This window comes from Barbus barbus (assembly GCF_936440315.1).
Source record: "Barbus barbus genome assembly, chromosome: 32".
NCBI classification, from domain to species: Eukaryota; Metazoa; Chordata; class Actinopteri; order Cypriniformes; family Cyprinidae; genus Barbus; species Barbus barbus.
Window position 1 is genome coordinate 8173410 of NC_136760.1, and position 26824 is coordinate 8200233.

The window sequence follows — 26824 nt, forward strand, 5'->3', positions numbered from 1 at the left end:
TCCTCGTCTATCTGTTGGCTGCAAATAAAGGACATTTTGGAATTCCCCTGTCTCCGCGCTACCGTGTTTCCTAAGAGGGTTTTGACAATAAGCAAATCAACAGGATCATTTGAGATCGCAGGTTGTTATTATACACATGGGAATCTGGGTCATCGTTTTCTTTCCCTTTTACCTTTGTTGTATTTTATACTATATCAGCAATTTAATTAAGTTGATCTTACAAAAAAAGTATCAGGGTTAAAAATACTGAGCAGCACAGCTGTTTTCAACATTATTAATAATGAAAAATGTGATATCTGAAGGATCATGATACACTTTAAACTGGAGTAATGCTTTGCCCAATGGCAAACAGTTTTTTGCTGTATTTTTAATGCAGCCTGATATACTTTCATATATACATCTTGCCAACTTTTAAATGATTCAGTGTAAGGCACAGTTTACATTTTTTAGACATTATTATACTTTATTATTATGATATCAAATGAGACCAAGCAGCATTGCAGTTAATCGTACACATACTAAAAAAAATACACAAAAAAATTCAAAGAGTGAATGTCAATTAAAATGAATCATTGCAACAATTTACAGTCGTCTGAAGTACCTCAGTGCAAATCTTTATCTATAAAAATATATTAAAAAGAACAATCAACAAAACTATTCACAGTTTACGGCATGTTTGTTGTCCAAAACTTTGTTGTGTACCTCCCTGCAAATAGAGACCTAAATCATATGCGAGTAGACGGATGCTATACGGCAGCCATAATTTACCAGCAATACATCTTAGCTGCTGAAGTGATTGAGAGCCGATCCTGTAAGATGTGCTCAAATTGTCTTCAGATCGTAGATTCTCCCTGGCTGTGTATTCGTGGTGCATCCTGACAAGACACAAGAAATGTGTATCAGGTCTCTCTCCTCAATTTTAGACAATTTTGGACACTTCACCTCAAGTTTAGAAGAGGTAGCAGAGGAACATTTCAATTTTACTTGAATCACTACAATATTTCATCTATCTACCAAGCCGTTAGTTGCCATTAGGTGCCTTTCGTTTCTGTGATGTGGGGAAATCATGTCTCTAACGATAATTGAGCAGGAACTAAACAAAAACAGAATGAATCTGCATTTGCAAAAATCAAGCTCCTCGCAGATCTCGAAGGAGCAAATCAAGCTAGTTCTGTGTCAGCCATATTTTAAGCATCCGAGGGCCTGACCTTTCATTAGTCTATTTCAAATTAAGTATTTTGATCTAATTTTGAGACACTCAGTTATAGTTCATGCCTCACTTGCTAAACAGTGCGGTATATTGACTTTTAAATAGCACAGAATGTTATGAGAATGCTTTGATAGCTGTTAAAAAATAGAATCCAAAAGTATCATATTCATAAAACATAACCATAGCAAATGACAGTAATAAAAACATTTGCGTTTGTAGTAATTACGAAATTCATAAAATATTCTACATTTTGTATGTGGTATAAATAGCGAATCTATAATTTATTCAAATTCTATATGCACATATAATTTTAATATAATACTCAGATAATACAATAGACCTTTATATATTTAGTTGTATTTTATATGTTTAGTTACATATTTTATATATGCTCACCAAGGCTGCATTTATTTGATCAAAAATGCTGTAAAAAATGTGAAATAACATTAGTGTAAAACAACTTTTCTATTTGAATATATTTAAAACAAAAAGTAATTTATTCCTGTGATGGCAAAGCTGAATTTTCAGCAGCCATTAATTCAATCTTCAATGCCATTAATATGATGATCTGGTGCTCAGTTATTATTATTACTGGCTTTACCAATTGATATTACCAATGTGAAAAATAGTGTATCTGTTTTAACTACAGCCTTGGTGAGCATAAGAGACTTTAATAAAAAAAAAAAAAAAAAAAAAAAAAAAAAAAAATCCAAATATTCACCCTTAGTGTAAATTAAATTTAAATAATTTCAGATTATCAGATATGTCCTTTTTGTCTATAATCATGCTCTTTTCAGCAAAGATCGGTTTCATAATAGATTCCTCTCTCAATCACTTTCAAGGTCTTCCACTTTTATTTTTCTTCTTCACCAGAGAGGGAAATTCTCTTTCCCCAGAGGCCTTGACATGCCTTCACGAGCCCCTCCTTCACGGCACACTGTCATAGCTTTCATTGTATTACAGCATTCATCTTTCTGCTTTCAGCAGAATAAGGAGAGAAGGGATGTCAACAGGGCTGGCTGTGTGCTTACATCGGTGAGCCAGAACTATATTACTATTAAGACACATCCTTCCCTCGTACATCAAAATGAAACTAAATCATGGTATTTACCCAAACCCATACACAGTCCCTCACTGAACGCATTCAATCTTTAGCTTTTTTCTCACCATATATAAGGGATTGTCGAACATATCATCCATATCCACCTCGCTCTGTTGCTGTGAAGTATCAGCCTGTGTAAAAAAGGATCAAGAAATTAAGACAACCTAATGACTGACACGCTTAGAACTGACTGGCATAACACAGATCTATCTCTATAACATGCTGTGAGGTATGAAGGTCACCTGTGGGTTTGTGCTGTTTCTTATTGATGTCTCTCTAACTCCTGTGTCCTCTCCCACATACTCTATATCTTTCTTTCTGTCACATCTTCAGAATAACTCCTTGTGTGTGGGTGTGTTTAGGGTGTTTTTTTTGCTACAGTGTTTGCATGGCAGCACTATGTTGATATTGTCCAAACATTCTGTTAAGATTTGTTTTAAACCCCAGGACTTTCCCCCATTTACAGACCAGAAACCAAATCTTACCTAAAAGTGTAACACTATTTATTTTAGAGGTGTAGTACCTGTACACATTCTTGTAGCAACAAATATTTGGTACTTGTCTTTCGGTTTGGCATGATCAAACCTTGTCCATCACATTTCAATGTTTGAGCTTCCTTGTTTACCATACAATATGTGATGTGCTCTATGTGTGTGTGTTGATAATTATTTAGATGTAAATAAAAGCCTAAATCGGTTGGATCTTCGAAGTTGTGTTACCTGGACTATATATATTATATTGCATCCAAAAGTGGAAGCTTTTAAAATCTCTTCCCCCATTTAAACAGCACCATACACTGCAGTTTACTAAGAGTGCGTTACAGTGGATATAGTATAGTTTTTTCAGTATGCCACCATTTAATACAAACAAGGCAATTTTATATTTAGTTTTCCCCTGCTGTACCCGAAAACATAATGAACTGCTAATTCAAACAGAGGCAAGTATCATTTTTTGTGCACAGCTACATCCCTAATATATATTTGGTATATATACGCTTTGGTTGGGTATACTAAATCGAAATAAATGAAGGAGCTAATGGTTCATAATTGCTTGCCATCCTTCTTTATCTGAATGGTTGCTGGATTCTCAAAGGTCTGAACCAAATCACACAACCAAACATAGCAAGATCGTTTCAAGGACAATAAAGCATGCATCATGTGGTTCCTGTCACTTTGGCTAACCTTGTCAGGCTCAGTGTTGACTGGTGTGGCATCTGCTTTGACCGGGGTTGCACCATCAATTGGCTGGGTCACAAAGCTCAACTCAGCAGCATACATCGGGTTTTCGACATTCTCCTGTAAGAGAAAGTAAGAGAGAGAGAAAAAACAATGAGCCAAAAAAGCTTTTAAATGATTCAGTTCACAATTTCAGCCAACATTTAAGGGGCAGTTCACAAAAAAGTCTGGGTGAAAAAGGAACAGTTCACCAAAAATATCCAGTCTAGAACTAAAAATACAGACAACATGCAGTAAACCCTTTATGCCAGTAGAGGTCATACTTTGGCAGGCCCATTCATGACTGCAGTGGCTACAGCTGTTGGCGCAGCAGGAGATCCCTGTGCATCCTCACTGTATGCTGGGTTCTCAAAACTCCCTCCTTTTCCCTCCACTTCTACTGATGTGCTGGATTCCTGATATTGACCAAAGGACAAAAGATGTTAACATGGCAAACAATCCTCTAACTGACATGAACCTTTTGCTGTCCTTTTGCCCGTTTTCTTATTATTAATGTTTTGACAGTTGTGCTGCTAAATATTGCTGTGGAAACTGATTCTTTTTTAGTATTCTTTGATGAATAGGAATTTCAAAATGATATAGATTTTTATTTGCAACATTATAAATGTCTTTACTGTCACTTTTGATAAATTTAATGCATCCTTCTTGAATAAAATTATCAATTTATATTAAAAACTGACCCAGGAAGTGTGTATTTGTAATAAACTATACACGCTATATTTTGGATATATGTCTTTGGGAACGTTGCTGTTGTCATTCTCCGATTCAGATGGATTGTTAAAATGTTCAGTTACCACCCCTAATTATATGAAGTAAAAGCAATGGTTTATTTTGGTGCATACCACAACTGTATACAATATCTGCATAATATCTACATTCATTATATTCTCTTTTTTTCTAATATTCACTAATATTTATTATACACTTTTTTCATTCTCACCAGAAGCTGGGCCTACTGAAGTTAGATACACTAATAGGCAGATTAATGTTATGCAGAGTGTTCATAATTTTCTCCTTTTTTGCAGAATATATCAGGCAAACCAGGAAAATAACCACAACAGCTTTAACTAAGACAGGATTTGGGTCATATCGTCTTGTGTGTTTGCCTAAGACAACCGGTTGAAATGTTGCTGCAAGATTTGCTGATATCATGTACTGCTATAAATTTTACCTGAGGTTGTGACTACACCATAAACACTGGTCTCGCAGAAATCTCCTTTCCATTCAGGGGGGCAACTATAAGCAGGGAATGGACAGTTAGCATTACCACATCCACAAGTTTATCCATCCCTACTTATGAAACATGCATGTCAATATCAGAACACAAGCTTACATTGCCTTATTGTCATCAAAATAACAGGTTCCACCGTTCCTGCACTGGCATGGAGGGGGCATGGTGGGTTCAGGCTCAAACCCTATAAAATCAAACATCACAAAAACAATTGGATGGGAGCGGCTGCTATATTTAGAGCTGAACGGTAAAATGTGCCAACAGTCTTAGTGTAAGTACTTATATCTTTTATTATTACTGGAACCCGGCGATTGACGTCAACAGTGTTGGTTGCAATAGCTAAAATTAATTGGTTTATGGTCATATCGTTAAGATGACTATAAAGACAGATAAGGAGTATAAAATGGCACCTGTGTCACATTCAGTACTGCTACCAGGGAAGAAGCTGGTGCCCTCTGGGCAGGCGCAGGTGTAGCCTCCTGGCCTCAGCAGACACAGGTGACTGCATGTGCCCTTACAAGGGTTCTTCACTGTGGGGCAGAGACAGTTTAACCCACTATATATCTATAAAATCACTTTAAGTGGCTACCAACAAAATCCTAACCACCATCATGACATTTTTATATCAGCACAATAATAAAATTTAGCTCACGTTTTTAACACAGACTGAATTTATTATGGTCGCTCCAAGGAGGAATGCGGGAACCAACGGGTAAGTAGAAAAAACTGAATCTATAATCACATAAAGGTTTCAAGCTACATGAGATCATTCCATTACACAGTAACCTAACTTTAAGACTCGACAAACAAACTAAGGAACTCAAGGCTTATAAAGGAACCAGGGACAAATGAGCAAACGAGATAATTAACACAAAACAGGTGAAGGGACTAAACGATGATTAACTAATGACTGGAAACAACAGGAAATACCAAAAAAGGGCAAAACAGGAAACTAGGCAGAAACCAAACTGACAGTTATAGGTCATCCTGCTAATCTCGCTTTTATTGTGGTTACTCACAGGCTATAGAGTTGTATTTCTGCTGCTGGTAGACATTAATCTGGGTAAGCCAAGGTTCTGCTATTAGGAGTTTGGTTTTGGTGCCTTTGCCAAACTTGTCCTGTCTGAACACTTCCCCCTTCTCCTGCGTGCTCCAGTACACATGGTCCTCAAACACATTCACACTGAAAGGGTTTCTTACATCTGACAGGGAAGAAATGTGGTAGAAGATATCAATGTCCCTTTTATTTTAAAAGAATATTCTAACATTATTTTTAAGATGGCTAATTGCATGTTAATTACAATTAAAATGTGTTATTTAAATTGATGTTAAATGCAAATAGTTTAATTTTGAGTTTTTTTTTCACCTGCTCAAGTGGAACTTAAATACATGATTACATACATTTTCTAAATTACTTGTATTGTCTTTAATTAAATTATGTGGTTAAAGTGTAGTGCTGAATGAATTTAAAATATATTTATTTTTAAATGTGATTTTGAATAACACTACAGTTAAAATAAACAAGCGCTTTACATGTGCTTTCGTATATTAGTCAACACATCAAGTGCTTTTCTTTAAAGCGTGACAAGATTATAAAAACAATTTAAACAAGTAAAATTTTAAATTGAGTCAACTCAAACTCTTACCTATGAAAACTGATATTTGTCTGCTCTGTCCATCTGGTAGTATGGACTCAATGTGACTCTCCTTTGCATCTGACCAATAGATCCGGTCGTTGTTTGTGAAGTCGATGGACAGGCCTGTAGGCCAATCCAAAGCACTGTCCACCAGAACCCTTCTCTCTTGACCATCCAACCAGGAGCCTTCGATACGTGGCGTGTTGCCATTGTCTATCCAGTAGAGCATGCTGCATCACAACATGACAAAACAAAATTCAAACATTTGCATTTAAATGTAGGCGAGAGTTTTTTTGGTGCTTTTTTCTCATTTTCTTTCTTTTTTTTTTGTAAACTTTTTCCTTATATGCTCCAGAAATAAAATAACAGAATGTAGATTTAGAATGACATGAGGACACGGAAATGATACCAGAATTTTGGTGTGAACTATCCCTTTAAACACACCACAGCCAAATAGGATGTAAGTCTCACCCCAAACGAGGGTTTACAGCCACAGAATTGGGTTCTTGCAGGTCAGTCTTAATTAGATGCTTCCTGTAACGTCCGTCCAACAAGGCCACCTCCAGACGTTTGAGCTGTGCATCAGCCCAGTACAAATTCCTGTATAGTAAATTAAAGTCTCATGAGCTGTTACAGGCTGATTAATTATTTGCTTTTGCCAAAACCATCATTATTATTTTTAAATCATTCAGCTTCAGAGCAGAGTTTGAATATTTAGTTTAGTTTTTTACCTGCCAACCCAGTCCACTGCAATCCCATAAGGCTTGGTGATGTACTTGATGTCCAGTGTGACAGCAACAGCAATGTTATTATTGTGATCATCCACAGCTGGCAGATAAGCTCTTTTAATAGCACCAGGCAATGCTCCATTTCCTTCTACTGTAAAATACACCATACCTGAAACACAAGAGAGGTGACAAATCACATCAAACTCAATTAATGCAATACTGTAACTCAAATTTCATTTTGATCAAATTGAATGTTATGTGCATTTATTTAGTATATATACGTTTCTAATTCATAATTTATTATTTGTGTCTTCGGAGGAACAGCCAGGTGTTGGGCATATATTACAGAGTATGGAAGGCCATTTCTGCCACAATGGGGAAATAAAATTGTTTAGGTAATTCAGGACAAAAAAAAAAAAGTTTAAATTATGACAAAGTCGAAATTATGAAACATTTACATTTACATGTATTCATTTAGCAGACACTTTTATCCAAAGCGAATTACAAATGAGGACAATGGAAGCAATCAAAATCTACAAAAGAGCAATGATATGCAAGTGCTATAACAAGTTTCAGTTAGCTTAATGCAGTACACGTAGCAAGGTTTTTTTTTTATTATATAATAAATAAAAAAGAAAACCGATAGAATAGAAAAAGAATAGAGCAAGCTAGTGTTAGAGGCCTTAATATGTAACGTATGACATGTCAAACATTTTATATAATTATAACTATTTGTCTCATAATTATGATTTATCAAAGGATGTTTTTTTTTTCTTATTTAGAAATGGGCTTCCATAGTACAGAGTACAGGAGTAATGACATTTTTGAGGGGCTGAGGCCCTAGAATTGTAGAATACATACTAAGTCCAGTGTTGTTGTGGTCCCAGTCATAGTCCAGCGCCACAATGCGCTCCTCTTCCTGCAAAAAGTCATGATACTCCTCTGACTGGAGGTTGTAGCGTCGGATACGAATGTCCTCTGGCAGCAGGAGCAGTGGTCCAGGACCTAAGAAAGAAGAGCTTTAAGATGCTACAGAAATTGCTCAGAAATTCTTGTTTGTGGTTCCTTACAATTTCTATCCTACCTTCAGCCTCACACTGATTGCCTGTGCCCACTTTCCTGTAGCCCAGGGCACAATCACAGTCATAGCTTCCTTTAGTGTTCTTGCAAGCCTGCGGGCACGTGCCATACAAGGAACACTCATCTATATCTGCGGGGTGCAAGAGACGGGCATTAAAAACAGCGAGGGATAAGGCATACACAGGTGAAACTTTCTGTTTAAAGATTACAGATTGTGATTTTGAAAGAAATTAGACTAGCAGCAAAAACTTTCTCCACTCTGAAAAGAAAGAGAAAGGTACTTAATATGTCTGCTTGTGTCTACCATTGCAGCGGAAGGTGTTATCTGGATCCACAGCATAGCCGGGTTTACAAGAGCAGATGAAGCCAGTGCCGTTCAGGTTTGTACACTCGTGCTACATAATTTCTCATCACAGTTGCGGTTGTGGCCAAAATCTGAAAAGAGTCATTCATCAACAACTAAGGCAGTTCTCACAAAATTCAATTATAACTTAGTACAAGGATTACTACAAATACTGATCATATTTGGTAATATTTGTTGACTTACTGCACCCCAGCTCATCTGTAAGGTCTCCACAGTTGTCGTTGTGGTCACACACGTAAGGCAGAGCCACACAGTGGCCATTAGTGCATTTAAACTCATTGGGCGTACAGGGGGCGAGAGTGGGTTTCTGACCTGATTTAAAAACACAACCATTAACCATAACAACAGTAGGTTATATTACACTAGATACATAATACAGTATGCAACCACACTGCAAATTAATCAGTATTGCTTTCTTAATCAGTATTTTAGTTTTTTTTCAGAAAAAATAGATTTCCTTAACATAAAAACATAAACTACTCAACATGATAAAATTTTATTTTAATTTTGACTTACCTTATTGCCAAATTGACTTTTATTATTTCACAAACTTTGAGGTTCAAAAGTTTGGGGTTAGTAAGATATTTGTTTTAAAAAGTGCCAGTAAAAGACATTTATAATGTTACAAAAAATATATTTCAAATCAATTCTGTTCTTTTGAACTTTCTATTTTACCAAAGAATTCTGAAAAATAATACACTTAAAAAATTTAACTTTATTGTTTTTTGTCCTAAGCAGCCAACAATATTCAGCATCAAGGGAAATCCTTTAATACTGTTCATCCCAGAATGCAACTCGTGTTTAGACAAAGGGTTGCATTTTATATAAAAATATAAGATTTATTTTTATTTTCTTCAAATATGATACTTTTTAATATGTTTTTATATAACGTATAAAATAAGGATTGTGTCTAAAATAAATAATATACTCTTTTAACTGCAGCTTTGGTGAGCATAAAAGACTTAGAAACCAAGCCTAAGCTTTTGAAGTATTGTATTATGGTAAATTTAGAGAGTTTGATTTTAGTTGTTGTGAAAAGACATGTGTGAATCTCTTACAGTTGTCCTCCTTTTCGTCACTGCCATCCCCACAGTCGTCTTTTTGGTTGCACATGAGACCACTATAAATGCAGTAGCCATTGTCGCAGCGGAATTTGGCTGGCATTTCACATGTAATGTTCCCTGATCACAGAACAATTTTGACACGGTTAACAATTCCCTGCTAAAACGACCAGCATATAAGCCAACATGGGTTTAGGTTTAGACTTAACACACCTTAAAGTGACATGTATGATAACTGTAATGGTTAAAATTATCTATAAAAATAATAATTAAATTTTCTTATAATGTCTTACAGCAGAGGCTGAGTTGCTCATCTGAGCGGTCTCCACAGTCGTTGAAGCCATCACATACCCACTGCTGGTTCACACACAGCTTGTTGTCACACTGGAATTGGTTTGACGGACACCAGCGTCCTCCAGGATAACGAGTTGCTGTTGGCAAAACAAAAGGTACAGAATAATATCAAGATTTTCAGTATATGCAATAAGAAGATTTTAAACATCCATATATTTCAGGCCCAGCACACTCACGGCAGGTGGACTCATCAGAGTAGTCCAGGCAGTCAGCAAATCCGTCACATTTAAGACCTTCTGGGATGCAGTGTCCAGATGTACACTGGAATGTTCCAGGACGACAGGTCTGCACACAAAATAAAATACTGGTCAATCCAATAATAGTCTAAAATAAGGTGAATCCATGTACGGTATTTTAGCATTTTTAATGCATTTTTAATCTGTATACCTGTAGCATTTAGTAAACAGTAGCATACAGTATTTGTTGCCATAATGTCATGTATTTCTGAGTGAAACAGTATATTCCCATTAATAAATAAATAAAAATTTAAAAATGTCAGACGTGACTTGATGTCTATTTACATGTGCATGCATTTAATGGACACTTTATTCCAGAGTGACTTACAAAAGAAGAGAAAGAAAGCAAGTTGTCAAAGATTCAACAATATTTGTAGTACACAATGTCAGGTTTATTAGACAACTAGATTAGTAAGAAAGCTAAGAGAACAGTAGAAATGCATTGCTTATTAAGTGTGCTTGTGGGAAGTTGAAAAGGAAAGAGTTGAAAGAGTGAATGGGTTTAATTTATATTGACTTCAACTTACCGCAGTCTCGCTCATCAGAATTGTCCCCACAATCATTGTCATGGTCACAAACCCAAGATCCTGGAATGCACTGCTGGTTGTCACAGCGATACTCGCTCTCAGAGCAAGGTCTTGGTTCTATGAGCACATACATGAAAACTCTGAGCTCCATACAGTACATGCCTAAGAGGTAATGGATGGCTCAACGCCATGGACCAAGATGGCGGCGCGAACACATCGCGAGGCTCAGCGTCTCTCCAGTTTTTGCAATTTTGCAGTATTTTTCCTGCTCATCTCGGGTCTGTTCTCACTGAACAGCTTTGCCTTAACATCATACACCCGACAGGAGCTTTTGGATATCGGTCTGCACTTTTCCAACAGTTTTATAACCAATCATCGACTCATCCCGGAGATCTCCAGAACACCCGAGGCTACGCACTCTGCTCGGCCGGGCGGAAGTGCTCACAGGCGGCGCCGAGATCGTAAACAAAGGCGGGGGAAGCGCGGAGGACTAAGAGCTAAGCTAAAGCTAACACCGCACCGGCTCTCTTTACCCAGCATTTTCCTCGCTAATGTGCGGTCATTGGTGAACAAAATGGATGAAATACGACTTCGCATCACCCATAGTAAGAAACTTTTGGACTGCAATGTCATGGTTTTCACTGAAACATGGCTACATAGCGACATACCCAATAATGCTATTGATCTAACCGGACGCTACACGCTCCGAGCAGATAGAACGGCAGATGACTCCGGCAAGACCAGAGGTGGAGGATTGTGCATTTATGTGAAAGCTTGGTGTACGAACTCTGACATTGTTGGAAAACACTGCTCACCTAACCTAGAGTTTCTCATGGTTAAGTGTAGACCTTTCTATCTGCCGCGGGAGTTCACTTCCACCATCATAACTGCAGCCTATATTCCCCCGGATGCTAATGCCAAGCTTGCTATGAACGAACTGCATGCGGCCATTAGTAAACAACAGACTGCACACCCGGAAGCTGCATTTATTGTTGCGGGTGATTTTAATCACTCCAACTTAAAGACAGTGCTCCCCAAATTCCATCAGCATGTCTCCTGCCACACTAGAGGAGAAAAAACTTTGGATCATATTTACACAAACATCGCAGGAGCTTACATCGCGACTCCCCTCCCCCACCTGGGACAGTCTGATCACCTTTCTTTGTTTCTCACCCCCAAGTATTCACCCCTCATCAACCGTGTGAAGCCATCAGTGAAGACCATCAAAGTGTGGCCAATGGGAGCAGAGTCTGTACTTCAGGACAAATTTCAACACACGGACTGGAGTATGTTTGCTTCCCAGGCTGCCAGTGGCTCTCACACGGACATTGACATCTATACCACCTCTGTACTGGATTACATCAATACCTCCATTGACAGTGTTACAGAGAAACAGATCACAACGTACCCTAATCAGAAGCCATGGATGAACAAGGAAGTGCGGCTCCTGCTGAAAGCCCGCAACACTGCTTTCAGATCAGATGACGCTCAGGCCTACAGCATATCCAGGGCTAACCTGAAGAGGGGCATCAAGAAGGCCAAGCACTGCTACAAGCTAAAGGTAGAGGAGCATTTTTCCAACTCTGACCCCCGGCGCATGTGGCAGGGCATCCAGGTCAGTGACTACAAGCCATGCAACTCCACTCCAACGGTCACAGACGTCTCCTTCCTTGATGAGCTAAATGACTTTTATGCTCGCTTTGAGAATAACAACAAGGAGACAGCCACCAAGATCACACTCTCAGAAGACCATCAGACCCTCAAACTCACCTCCACAGATGTCTGCACAGCATTGAGCCGGATCAATGCATGCAAGGCCGCTGGCCCTGACGGCATTCCTGGACGTGTGCTCAGGATATGTGCAGAGCAGCTCGCAGAGGTCTTCACAGACATTTTCAACCTGTCCCTCACCCAAGCAACTGTGCCAACATGCTTTAAGGCCACATCCATTGTGCCAGTGCCGAAACACTCCTCCCCGACGTGCCTGAATGACTACCGCCCCGTAGCACTCACACCCATTGTAATGAAGTGCTTTGAGCGACTGGTCCTGGCACACCTCAAGAACTGCCTCCCACCCACACTGGACCCACACCAATTTGCCTACCGTAGCAATAGGAGCACTGAGGATGCAGTATGCACAGTACTGCACTCGGTACTCACACACCTGGATAATAACACTTATGCACGGATGTTGTTTGTTGATTTCAGTTCAGCATTCAACACCGTCATTCCCTCCAAGCTGATCACTAAACTCGGAGACTTGGGTGTTAACACCTCCCTCTGTAGCTGGATTATGGACTTTCTGACCAACAGACCTCAGCATGTTAGGTCAGGCCACACCTGCTCCACCACCATCACACTCAACACCGGCGTACCACAGGGCTGTGTGCTGAGCCCATTTCTCTACTCCCTCTACACCCATGACTGCAGGCCTGTGCATGGATCCAACTCCATCATCAAGTTTGCTGACGACACCACAGTGATTGGCCTCAGAGACAACGATGAGACTGCCTACAGGGAGGAGGTACAGCACCTGGCTGCATGGTGCGCTGACAATAACCTGCTCCTCAACACCAGCAAGACAAAAGGAACTTATTGTGGACTTCAGGAAGAAGAAAAGTGGAACGCATGACCCCATCCACATTAACGGGATGGTTGTTGAACGTGTCTCCAGCTTCAAGTTCCTGGGAACCCACATCTCGGAGGACCTGACCTGGACCACCAACACATCCAGCCTAGTCAAGAAGGCTCACCAACGCCTCTTCTTCCTTAGGACACTGAAGAAGAACCACCTGTCTCCAATCATCCAGCGGAACTTCTACCGGTGTGCAATTGAAAGCATCCTGACCAACTGCATCACAGTCTGGTATGGGAACTGCACAGTTGCTGACCGCAAGGCACTGCAGAGGGTGGTGAAAACCGCCCAACGCATCACAGGGACACCACTTCCTGCCATTGAGGACGTCCAGAGAAAACGCTGTTTACGTCGAGCTCGCGGCATTCTTAAGGACTCCTCTCACCCTGACCATAGACTGTTTAAATTACTGCCTTCTGGGAGGCGCTTCAGGAGCCTCCGATCAAGGACAAGCAGACTCAGGAACAGCTTTTTCCCTACAGCTGTTTCCCTACTAAACTCTGCCCAATGATACCCCCCCATCACACACCACCACAAACTCTTCACCCCTCCCCATCATTAAAATCAGTTAAAAAACAAACAAAAAAACATCCACACACTGAGTACTATGCACTGGAAATTTTTATTTCTATGCACTTTCAATGTTCATTGCACTAGTATTTATATATCTTAATGTATAGCTTATTCATATCCATTTGTAATTATATTCATAGTTTTTGCTCATAATGTATAGCTTATTCATATCCATTTGTAATTATATTCATAGTTTTTGCTCATAGTGTACATACATTTACTGTACAATCCATCTGTATAGTATGTTCATATCACCCATCTGTATATCATACTGATAGTATTTAAAAATTGTAAATTATGTCCATAGTACTACTGCCTTATCTGTATATTCTGTACATATGTAACTATTGTAGACACTGTATATCCTGTACCTCTGCTTATTGCACTTCTGGTTAGATGCTAACTGCATTTCGTTGCCCTGTACCTTACATGTGCAATGACAATAAAGTTGAATCTAATCTAATCTAATCTAATTACTCACCACAGTTTCTCTCATCGGATCCATCCCCGCAGTCATTGTTCCCATCACAGCGCCAGCGAATGGGCACACAGCGGTGATTATCACAGCGGAAATCTCCCAGAGGGTCACAGGTCAGCTCATCTGCATGCAGCAAAATGGGGAGGTTGATTTTAATTTATTTCATAAATGTTCAAAGTAAATTAAATTATAATCCCTTTTATATAATCCATCAAAAGGGATGTATGTTTATTGTTGAATCATGACAAGGGAGGCTCTAATATTAGCTGGCTTGTTACATTTGAAATCTAATATTTAAGATCTTATGCAAACAAAGTGCTTACAAAACAAAATTTTATTTTATTTTTTATATAGATGAGTTTAGTGAAGATAGTAAAATGCTGCCAAAGAGTGTCAACTCATTGAATACTGTTTAAAATCATCCCAAAATGCATCTCATGTTGGTTAGTGTGCAGAGCTGGAATCTAGACAAAGAATAATGACTTTGAAGAAGCTAAAATATGGATGTTTGCATTAATATAGAATGAGCAGGTGAATCCAAACTTGTATGCTGATTGGCATTATAGCCCATATTTGCTTTTATGCTGGCCTTGTTCTGGTACTTGAGAACTGTTTTGTTTGAAGCTTTTTTGTTTCTGTTGTGCGTCAACCTGTGAATATTTAATATTTAAAATCATTATATGGGACTTACGGCAGCTCTGCTCATCACTGTTGTCTAGACAGTCATTGGTGCCATCACACAGCCCACAGAGGTACACAACGATAGTTTGTTTTGCAGGAGAACTCAGTGTCTGCATCACACTTATGATCAGGACCCACTACAAACAAAGACAAATATCAAAAGTCAGTTAACTTCAAGCTGTTAATGAATGGCCCATTTTCCCAAAGGGACATGACACTCACTGCACTCATCATAAGGCTCATCTGATTGATCTCCGCAGTCATTCTGTGCGTCACACACATAGCTTGGTGATATGCAGAGTCCGTTTTTGCATTGAATCTGTCCAGGTTTGCATAGCACAGCTGTCAGCCTCCTCATCGCTGCCATCCGCACAGTCCTGCACGCCATCGCAGTGCCAGGATATTGGGATACAGTGCTTATTTTTACACTGGAACTGGTTCTCAGAGCAACGATGGTCGATCATTAATGAACGATCATTAAATTATCATTAGAGAATGGATTCACTTACTTCTCATTGTCTCCACAGCGGAACTGAGTGCTGGAGCAGTCGGCCACACACTGTATATTAAAGCCAACTGCCAGACCAATGAAGTGATCTGGACACTCACATCTGGCCGTCGTCCCACCCGGGCCAATCAGACACAGGTGACTACAGGTCAGGTGATGGTCATTGCAGGGATTGTCACACAGGAAAAATGTTAATAAAACAATCAATATAAGTTAACAAGTACAAGTTAAAGGTGAAGTGAATGATATATAGTCTTACTGCGTGGCTGTCTGTAAGGGTGGTAAATGTGGATGTCATTAGGGCGGTGTGTGTTGTTTCCCATTACAGCACGGTTAGCACCGGTGTATTTGTGGGCTCTCTCTACGGTGTGGGTGTTCCAGTCAGTCCAGTACAGAAAATCCTCAAACAGTGTCAGAGAGAAAGCATGGGGCATGGAGCCTGTTATAGCCCTATGTCTGTTTTGTCCATCCATATCAGCATAACTGTTGGGAAATAGACATTAGAAATATAGATTCTATACAAGATGAACTGGTACCATATATTGCTGTGCTTATAAAGAATATAAACCAGATATTTGAGGTTTAAACTACACTCTCTTAAAAGCACATTCTGTTATACTTCAACAGTACTATTTGTACTGTAATTATAATGAATTTGCTCCTTTACAATTGATGACCGCTGTGAGAAATGCTGAGAAACAGTGATACAAATGTGAAATGGTTCCCATGCTGATTCATAATACTGTGTGTGTTACATAAAGCAGGCATGTCTGTTACTGTCTGAAGATCAGGTTTGGATACAGTATAGGATACAACTTACTCAAGGAAATTGAGGTGAGCGTCAGCAAAAAAGATCTTGTTGTTGGTGTAGTCGATGGTCAGTGCATGAGGCCACACTAGCTTGGTAGTGATGATAGCTGATGTGTTGGTTCCATCCATTCCAGCCCTGCCAATGAAAGCTGTCCGCCCCCAGTCTGTCCAGTATAGCCATCTGACCGGAAATGGGAAAGGGAAAGTTTGCACACACGGTTCAACTAGACAAATAAAATAAATATGTGTTATCTTTAGCTCACCCATATTTAGGGTTAACAGCAACAGCCCGCGGATTGGTGAAGCAGTATGTAGAGTTGGCGTCAACGCAACCTTTCAGGAGTTTTTTTTCGGTAACGTCCATCAAGTTCAGAGACATGAATGGCCTCCATAATCACATCTGCCCAGTACAGCTTTCTGCAAGGAAAAACCCACCCATAGATTAACCCTGCCCATTTGTTTTTACAACATCCTCTAAGTAAATAAGTGAATCAAGTCCCTCATTAACCTACCGGCCCACCCAGTCCACAGCCAGGCCGTCTGCTCCGTCCAGGTCACTCTTCAATATCACCTCCCTTGCTGTCCCGTCTAAATACATCCTCTCAATGCGCCAGTATCCACCCAGTATAAACGCTTCTCAGTAGTATCAAAGTCCAGAGCAACAACGTTCGATAGGCTCTGCAGCACCACCGATGAGGATGATCCATCAGCGGTCAGCTTACGGATGTAGTAACGGTTGCTGTAGAGGAGGTACGGTGCGATCCCAATGTTCTTCCGGCAGGTGCGTCCATCAGGCTCTCGTAGGTATCCCGGTGCACACTTGCAATAGAAGGAACCTGCAGCATTCTCACACACCTGACTGCACACTCCCGGTTCCTCTTTGCATTCGTCTATATCCTCACAGGCCTTGCCATCTGGCATGAGTTTGTAGCCATCCCTGCAGGAGCAGTAGTAACCCGTCAGTGTATCTACGCAGTTCTGAGCACACTGGTGAATGGCTGGGTTACTGCACTCATTTATGCCTGTGGAGGGACAAAGCCAGATCATTACCTAATTTGTCCTGTTCATTAGTTCCATGGTAATTATAATTGTGTTATTTACAAATGAATTGTAATTTAATTAATTTATTTGTACAAGTGTCTGCTGTAATGACAGTATGACCTGAATTGGAAATGCATGCAGATAGAACTGTAGGTGGGCAGGGCCTAATTCATCAGTGTGTAAATACTAAAAAGTCTATTTTCCATACCACCAAATATGCCTTGTATAATTCATAGATGAATTACTCTTTTTAGCACAATTTTTCTATAATCTTTCTATTTTCTATTTCTACTTCATATTTCAATTTTAAAAAAATATATGTTCTTGAGACTCAATTAATGACTGCTAAAATTTCAGCTTTGCCATTACAGGAATAAATTACAATTTAAAAATATATGTAAAAAATAATTAAGGCTATTTTAAATCATCATGATTTCACAATATTGCTGGATTTACTGATTTTACTTCAAATGAATGCATTACATACAGAGTCATATTGTGCTTTACAGGCTCACCATTGTAATTTCAACCACATTTTAATAAAATGTTGCTTTACCCTTGTGATTGTTGGATAATCAGTTGAGTAAAAATACATAAACAGAATTCATTATTAATTTTGAAGTCCTTATTCTTGCCTTGCCAAATATTGTATTTTTTTGGCACGTCCCTAAAGTGAGCCTTTTCCTAAATACGAGTGGTGTCTTACCACAGCCCTTCTCATCACTGTTGTCAGAGCAGTCCCTTTGATGGTCGCAGACCTTGTGGATGTCAATGCACTCCCCAGAATTGCACATGAATTTTCCAGGTGCACAGGTGGGTTCTGGACTCCTGCACAAGCCCTCGAGTTCATCAGTGCCGTCCTGACAGTCTGTATAACCATCACATACATACGTTGATGGAATACACACTCCATTCTGGCAGGTGAACTCTTGACTGGAGCAGGTGCGATACACACAGCCGATCTCATCACTGCCATCCCCACAGTCATTCACACGGTCACAGCTGAGGAGGAGATTCAGATGCACAATATAGATTTTAGATTTAGATTTTGAGAAGCATTTGATTTGATACATTGTTTGCATGAAATACGGCTGAAGGGGAAGAACTCACTGGAAGGGCACCAGAATGCAACGACCATTGGGGCAAGCAAACTCGTTCATGTGGCAGGTACGGTTGGGGCAGTTGTGGAGCTCATCTCCGGCATCTGTGCAGTCCTTCTCACCATCGCACACATAACTTCATGGAATACAGCGAGGAGAGCCTGGGTAACAAGTGGGGCACGAGAAATCGCTGGCGTTACAAGTCCTTGATCCTGAAATACAAAATAATAGTCAGACTAGAACTATTATGCATTGATTTGCTGGTTTCTACCATCTTGAAAATGGATGATAGGCCTCACCGCACTGCAGTTCCTGGGCCTCGTCACTGTTGTCTCCACAGTCGTTGTTGCCATCACATACCCACATTGCCAAAATGCAGTGTCCATTCGCACAGCTAAACTGCTGAGGGTTACAAGTACGAACCTGATTCTCTGTGGAAAGAGACAAAGAGAGTATTAGATAGTGATTCCAGGATCTACTTCACAGAGATGAGGGATTTGACATGTACCGCAGGTGGGTGGCTCGTCTGTGCCGTCCAAACAGTCTGAGATTTGATCACACACCCATAACTGGGGAATACACTTCCCGTTATCACAGAGCCAGCTGTTAACAACAGGAGATAACTTTAAGGACATGCATGAGCATTTTTTTTTATATTATTCACTCAAAAATGAAATGTCTATCATCATGAAGGACATCTGCAGGCAACAGCTAAATGCTGAGACCCTGAAACTCACCACAGAAGAGTGGATTTTCATCACTGTTGTCCCCACAGTTGTTAAAGCCATTACACAGGCTACTTGAAGAAATGCAGATGTTGGTGGTGTCACATTTTACTAAGCTGGGTGCACAGGTTCTGTCCGCTAATAAATCAAATAAATAAATGTCTCTGTTACAAAAAATTATACATTTCACCTTTATTATTACACCAGCTAAAGAGAATCTTGGTCAGAGCTTGTTTTAGATAAAAGGTAACTCCATGCACCTATAAAAAGGTGTTTTCATTAATTAAAATAGAGCTAAAATAAAATAACTATTAGGCAAATATTAGGTAAAAAAACCCCAAAAAACTTAACCTTAAAAAAACTTTAGAAATGTTGTATAGGCAACATAAAATGTGTTTAGGTTGCAGTCCTAAAATTAAAACAGAAAACATTATTAAAAATATTAAGACATACTGTAATAGTATTTAAATGATACTACAATACTGCACTCACGGCAGTTAACTTCATCCGTGGTGCCGTTGTCTCGGCAGTCATCGATTCCATCACACACAAAAGCTGCACTGATGCAGCGTCCGTTAGCACAGGTGAACTCTGTGGTAGGGTTACAGGTTGGGAAGGGACAGCCATGCTCATCGCTGTTATCTCCACAGTCGTTTGCGTAGTCGCACACATAGTACAGAGGCACACAGCCTCCGTTATCACAGGTGAATTCCGTGGGTAAGCAGGTGTGGAAAGCTGTAGAAGGCACATTAATGTTTGCATTTGTTTTTAAATTTAGGTATAAAAAAAATGGTTAAACAATTAAAAAAAATTAAAATTAAACAATTTTTTGCAAACAATTTAAATTAAACAATTGGTAAGGTTACTTACCACACACTCTCTCAAGCTCATCTGAGCCATCTATGCAGTCCCTGTAGCCATCACATTTCCAGTGCTGGGACAGACAGGTGAACTGATCTGCATGGCACCGCTGCCCATTGTCAGGGATGCAGTCTTTCCCATTGTTGGCCAGATACCAGTTACCAGTGCTGGGACACTGACACTCTGGACCAGTTGGACCTGAGATAAAGTGACAGACGAAAGACATGAGATATAATCTTCCCAAAAGAGAGAAAAAAAAAATAAAATGCTCTTAGACTTTTGGACCCCACAGTATGCAAGTAAAAATGTTTCCATTTTGCATTTTTTTAACAAAGTATATATTTATATCAAACATTTTGTGATCACCATTGAAATATGACTGAAGAGCTTAATTTAAAAATATAAAAATAACATTAATATTTTCTCTTTTGCTTTAATTACAGTAACACTCAAGCTGCATGAACTCCATGTGTAAAACCAGATGGTTATGTTCTCCAGCTAGCATGACTTGAGAATGGTCAAAAGCACTTTAGTGGAAAAATATCTGACTGTATGTACAAATAGTCAAAAGATCAATTACTTGATTAGTGATACAGTGCAGAATGTTAATTCTCAGACTTTTGGCACCCATTGCATGTATATTCAACTTGTTCTTTAAAGTCAAATAAGTGCCTTTAGACCAACCTGGGACACAAACATGGCTGCAGCCTCCGTTGAACAGCTGGCAGGGACTCGAGCAGCTCTCCTGCCTGCTGACAGAGAAGAAGTGGATGTCATTGGGTTTGTATTGGAGATCGGTGGCCATTATAGTCAGACCAGAACCGTCATCCTTGTTGGCGCGGTACACGATTCGTGTGTTCCAGTCAGTCCAATAGATATCCTGCTGGAACACTGTCACAGAAAATGGGTACTGTGTCTGACTAAGAATGATCTCCCTGTTTGCTCCAGTCAAAGAGGCACGCTCAACCTTATCCCTGTGACAAAGAGAGTGAAACATTATTTTTACTGCAAAAAACAAATATTCAACAAAAAAAAAAACTGATGTAAAAATGAGGTCAGTATAAACTCAGTGTTGGGTCAGCCCAATACAGCAGTCGTTCCTCATAATCCAAAGACAGAGCATTAGGCTGAGAGAGGCTTGTGTTTACAATTGGGATCCGAAAGTTTCCACCAAGTGTAGCTCGTTCAATTTTAGCAGGGGATCCCCAGTCAGTCCAGTACAGGTATCTGAGCAAGCAGTTTTCAGAGAGTAATTCTTGTAAATATATTAACCTAATGTTAACAATTTTAACCCAGGCATTTTTAAAGCCCTAGAAGAGTAACACTTGTAATTTTGAAAGGGGGTTAACACTGCATTGTGATACCAAAGTATACAATTATAGTGTGGAGAGATGCAGTGTTTGAATATAACTCCAGCTGTTTAGCAACAAACAACTAATCACAACCTGAACACAGAAATTATCATGTTGTATTTCATTTCAGTGTAAAAATTCATTTGAGGGAAAAAACTAAATGTCAAACAGTGACAGAAAATGCACCAAGGTGAAAAAGGGGTTATTCTTTTATTCTTCCGGTTATGGTCCCAAAAGTAGAATCAGGACAAACTGGATGGTTCAGTCAGAAAAACAAATCGCTATCACTAACTTTGCAATTGGATAATCACACAAAGCCATATTGTGGTTTCAGTTATGGGGTTTAGTTGAGAATTTTAAGTGTGAACAGTTCTTACCCATAGCAGGGATCCACCACAATGGCTCTGGGGTGGTCACCATGTGCAATGAAGGAACGGTTTTGGCCATCTATTCCCATAGACTGCACACTCCGATTGTAATTATCTGTGAAATAAAGACGCTTGTGGATCCAATCATAGGCCAGACCCTCAGGATCATACAGATCTAACAGATGAAAAGAAAGCAGAGAACACTTTAACATTGTTATTGGATGGTTTCTGCTTACTAATTCTGATAATATTAAAGAGTTAGACTCTACCACTGGCTATGGTGATCGGTGGGCTTGTGCTGCTGGTGGTTAGAATATATCCTATTTTACTCATGCCTAAACCTACATACTGGGTAAAGAACACTCTCTTGTCCTGGAAGTCAAACTCTGTGGCTAAAACACCATAGCCCAGGCTAAAGGTGGGAAACGGGGTGTTGTGGTCTTCTGGGTCCAGCCTCATGCTGTTCAAGGTGTAATCCGTGGTGAAGATCAGGTACTCATCCAGGCCAAAGCCACATGAGACTCCATTGCTGAGCAGAGAACCATGTGCACAGGCACATTTGGGCTGTTGCTGCTCGGGCATTGCAAAACAAAATTGTTGACAGCGCCCGTTGTCCTCTAGGCATGGGTTAAAACCCACCAGATTGGCAGAAGTTGGCTGAACATGGGAGTCAAACACTCCAATGTCTGTCAGACCATCTATACCATCTCGGATCACATCTGGTGTGTCTGCATTCCCAGGACTCTTGCTGGCCTGGAACAGTTTGCCTAGTTTGCGATCCACCCACAGCATGTACTCGCCAAAGATGGCGACACTGTATGGCGCGGGGTAGCGACTACCGTAGCGTACAATCTGCCGCTGAGAACCATCGGATGCCATGCGGGAAATCATATCCAGCGTGTCATCAACCCAGTACAAGAAGTCATTGGTGTAATCAACTGTTAACCCTCTGGGGGATGACAGGCTCTCAGAGGCAAGAACTGTCCGATTGGTACCATCCAAAAGAGCACTCTCAATCTTGGGTGACTGGCCAGAATCAGTCCAGAAGAGGAGACGCAATTTAGGGCTGACAGCAAGATCTAGGGGACAATCCACTGAACTCTTTAGCAGGATAAGTCGAACGCTTGTGTTCAGACGTAACACCTCAAGGTATATGTTTGAGAGGTATATGTATTAGTGAAGTACAAGTTTCCTGACATAAAAAAGAAAAGTATCAGCCTGATATATAAACACATGCAACCCACTTTCACAGTATACATGGTGTCACTTTCACATTTACCTGCGATCCAATCTACTGCCAAGCCCTGAATCCTTCCAGTGCCTAACTGACTGATGACAGTAGAATAACGTGAACCATCTGTTTTTGTCCTGTAAATGCCTCTGTAGGATGAGTAGGTGCTGTTATCAATCCAGTACAGGAATCCAGAGGAGATGTGCATGTCTAGCTTGCTGAGAACTGAGTATGTTTCTGCTGAATAAAAGCAGATTGTTTTTTAGTACAAAATGCTACATAACATGATAACATTTATTATTATTTTTTTACATTTATTCATTAAAAAACATATTAAATGGAATTAATTTACTACCTCAAACTGTTTAGCATACTTTAATCATACTTACTTGCTCCCACAGGAACCATGGCCTCAGAGTGGTCAGAGCTGTTGATGTGGAATCCTCTAATAAATTTGGAAGAGGACACTATAGCATAAGAGTCATACTGCTCACAGTGAGATCCATCCTGAGATGGGATAAAACCTGTGGTGCAGGCGCATGTCTTTTGTCCATTAGGTTTTGGCAGACACAGGTGGGGACAGCCGCCGTCGTTTGTACTGCAAGCGTTGGTAGTGCCAGCAGAGTCTGGATTTAAAGAATTAATGGTAAACAGTACATAGTGAATGAATTTTAACAAAACAAAATTACACTTTCAGCTTGTCTTAAATTGTGCCTGAAAAAATGTAATAGAAAGATTACTTACTAATATTTCTGATTTTGGCATGTAGATGTCAAATATTTTGTAATGACCGCTAAACTGAATATTTAACAACTGGCAACATACAAGTGCTACTATCTTGCAGCACTCCACTTTTCAGCAAGTTAGCAGAGTTCATAGATGACATCTTGCAACTTCTGTAAAATGATCCTTTATTTAAAGTAAAGAGCAAACTGTAATGCTTCACTCACTGTCTCTGGCATACACTTTCAGTGCCCGCACGCCTGCCATGCCAGTCCTCATCACCACCATGTCTGCGCCTGTGTTCTTATGCACTCTCTCAATGACCTCATAGTCAAGATCAGTGTAGTAAAGGTAGTTTTGGTACACAGTGATGCCCCAGGGATGAGACAGGCCACTCACAATGGTCACCCTGCTCGTACCATCCATCGTTCCACATTCAATCTGCCGATCACAGAGAAGTTAAAAGCCACGATAACTTATAAAGTGCATAATATCTTATTTCCACATGTGGATTTATGAATAAGTGTATGTTTCTCACCATCCCAGACCGAGGGACACCCCAGTAGATTTTCCTGGCCTCTATGTCTGCAGCGATGAACTCAACATTGTCCAGGTTGCCAGTGTAGAGGTTTCTGAGATTTCCACCATCCATATCTGCACTTGCCACCTTTGGTGGAACTCCACTATCTGAACCTCTGTCTGTCCAGAACAGTGTCCTGCATGATGAGTGGATGATGACAGTACATTAATAACTAACACTTAATAACTTAACAACTAAGTGCAGGACAAATGTATACTAGTCACAAAAAGTGTTTACCCTCTGGCTGGATCAAGAGCTATTCCTATTGGCTCTCCAGCTCCCTCTGGTTTCCCTGTGTTTGTGATGATTGTCTTCCTGTAATGTTGAGATCCATCAACCCTAATGAACTTTTGTGGGAAGACAAGCAAAAATAAAAATAAAATTATATAACAATAAATAAACAACAATAAATAATTTGAAATAATTCAATTAATTGATATATATCATATATGATAAAGTGTGTTAATGTGTGAAGAAATGTTGTTCACCTCAATGGCTTTAACAGTGGGATTAGTGTAGTACATGATTCGTGTTATCCAATCAAAAGCAAGACCGGAGGGGGAACCAATGATAGCAGCTGGTGCAAACTGAGTTCGATTGGCCCCATCGGTCTTACTTCTATAGATTGAGCCCTGGGGAAAAACAAAAAAACAAAAACAAAAAAAACTATATTTTCGTGATAAATAGTACTATTTGATTCAATTTAATTGTTTTTCTTTCTTTTTATTTTTATAAAGATTTATTTTAGAAATGTTCATTTTCAGTATTATTTTGCTCTGCTAATTTAAATTAGAATCAGAATAAGCTTTATTGGCCAAGTGTGCCCAAACACACAAGGCATTTGTTGTGGTTTCTAAGAGATCTGGGTACATGCATACATATATACGTACAAATATATATATATATATATATAAAAAACCAGAAAATAGAAAGAACGAAAGAACGTGAAATAAAATTAAGAAAAATAAGTTCAAAACAATAAAGTAATATACATCAAGACTGCTAAATATTTTGTAATAGTTATAAAATACTGTCTATTTATGAGTAATGCCATAGGTTAATTCTAAAACAATGTTCTAAGAAACTGTCTGATTAACTTACAGTGCCTTGCACCCAATAGACAAACTGCTCTTGATCATCAAAATCAATATCTCGGCCGTTTGTGATGCCTGAAATTGGTGTCATGGCATTGTTGGATGTGTCATTGAGGTTGAGAGGAATTCCCATATCTCTGACAACCATCAAGAATGGTGTCATCTAGGAAAAATTACAGCATCATTAAGTCTAGTGAAAGGCCATTAGACCTCAAGAACTCAATTGGCACATATTACTTTTGCCAAGACTCTGACCTTTAGTACAACCATCGCTGGCAAGGGTCCAGCCAGACTGGCAGTCACACATGTAGTATCGTGGTCTTAAGGTTGATAGCAGACACAGCTGACTGCATGGATGGTTCTCACAGGGGTTAAGTCCTGTATGGGATCCAGTTGAATGTTAGTCAACCAATAAATAAAAAAAAAAAAAAAAAAAAGACACTCCATTCATTAATAACCTGCCTGAAAGCCTAACCTAAAGGTTGTTTGACGGGGTGATCCATGGTGATACCCATGCACTGGTACACACTGGTCAGAAGGGTGGTGATATTTCCTCCATGAAATTTGTTAGTCCTCATGATTTGGCTTGTGTAGCGCTCACTCCAGTATATGTTGTCTTCGAAGATGGTAATGCCATGAGGTTGACGAAGAACCTGCAGACACTGAGACGGTAGGAAGGAATGAGCAAAAAATGCAACATTAGATAAATCATACTGTGCCTTATTTTCCATGTAAAATATAGATGGACTTTAAATGGTTACCATGTCACTTGCAAAGACTTGATGCCTGTTTTTGCCATCGTAGTCACAGTAGTCAATATATTTCAGGTAAGCGTCAACAAAGTATAGTCTTCTAGTTGTGTAATCCAGTGTAAGTCCGTTGGGCCAGTATACCTTGCTAGTCACAATTGCTCTTCTTGCAGATCCGTCCATACTAGCCTGCTCTATTCGAGGGTTCTGACCCCAGTCTGACCAGAACATTACATTGGTGCTAAGAAGAAAACAGAAGGAAGTCTAATTTTATGATACGAGACTTTAAAAACCCTATGTGATCTTAAAACAATAATTCACCCACAGAAATGATAATTTACCCGTGTGTTATTCCAAACCCAAAAGACTTGTCTCCAGCTTCTTAACACAATTAATAAATAAAACCTGGAAGATTTCAGTCTCTACATTGAAAACTTTGACGTCAGAAGTTCATGAAGAGATTGTAAAAGTAATCCATATGAATCGAGTGGTTTCATAAAGTCTTCAGAAGAGACGTGATCACTTTATATAATGAACAGATTTAATGGTT

At 39.5% G+C, this 26824-nt stretch overlaps 1 pseudogene across 1 annotated transcript in view; it reads right to left on the bottom strand.

Annotated features, from left to right (window-relative positions):
- Positions 1-2076: 2076 nt before the first annotated feature.
- LOC306852361 (low-density lipoprotein receptor-related protein 2-like) overlaps positions 2077-26824 on the bottom strand; it is a 52226-nt pseudogene continuing 27478 nt past the window's right edge. Inside the window, exons 30-76 of the transcript in view lie at positions 26287-26515; positions 26001-26178; positions 25781-25903; positions 25533-25688; positions 24920-25063; positions 24669-24778; positions 24390-24567; positions 24079-24292; positions 23518-23754; positions 23177-23365; positions 22167-23089; positions 21907-22072; positions 21246-21404; positions 20862-21151; positions 20187-20375; positions 19809-20051; positions 19325-19454; positions 19100-19194; positions 18891-19022; positions 18602-18803; positions 18198-18493; positions 16963-17472; positions 16714-16867; positions 16461-16631; positions 15900-16123; positions 15355-15819; positions 15143-15269; positions 14455-14574; positions 10762-10882; positions 10179-10306; positions 9942-10079; positions 9646-9768; positions 8771-8899; positions 8528-8658; positions 8228-8353; positions 8005-8148; positions 7147-7312; positions 6887-7015; positions 6425-6645; positions 5798-5980; positions 5189-5308; positions 4881-4962; positions 4732-4783; positions 3811-3942; positions 3494-3607; positions 2378-2443; positions 2077-2187 (exon numbers count right to left, since the gene is read on the bottom strand). The product of the transcript in view is annotated as a low-density lipoprotein receptor-related protein 2-like (transcript). The remainder of the gene's footprint in view (positions 2188-2377; positions 2444-3493; positions 3608-3810; positions 3943-4731; positions 4784-4880; positions 4963-5188; positions 5309-5797; positions 5981-6424; positions 6646-6886; positions 7016-7146; positions 7313-8004; positions 8149-8227; positions 8354-8527; positions 8659-8770; positions 8900-9645; positions 9769-9941; positions 10080-10178; positions 10307-10761; positions 10883-14454; positions 14575-15142; positions 15270-15354; positions 15820-15899; positions 16124-16460; positions 16632-16713; positions 16868-16962; positions 17473-18197; positions 18494-18601; positions 18804-18890; positions 19023-19099; positions 19195-19324; positions 19455-19808; positions 20052-20186; positions 20376-20861; positions 21152-21245; positions 21405-21906; positions 22073-22166; positions 23090-23176; positions 23366-23517; positions 23755-24078; positions 24293-24389; positions 24568-24668; positions 24779-24919; positions 25064-25532; positions 25689-25780; positions 25904-26000; positions 26179-26286; positions 26516-26824) is intronic.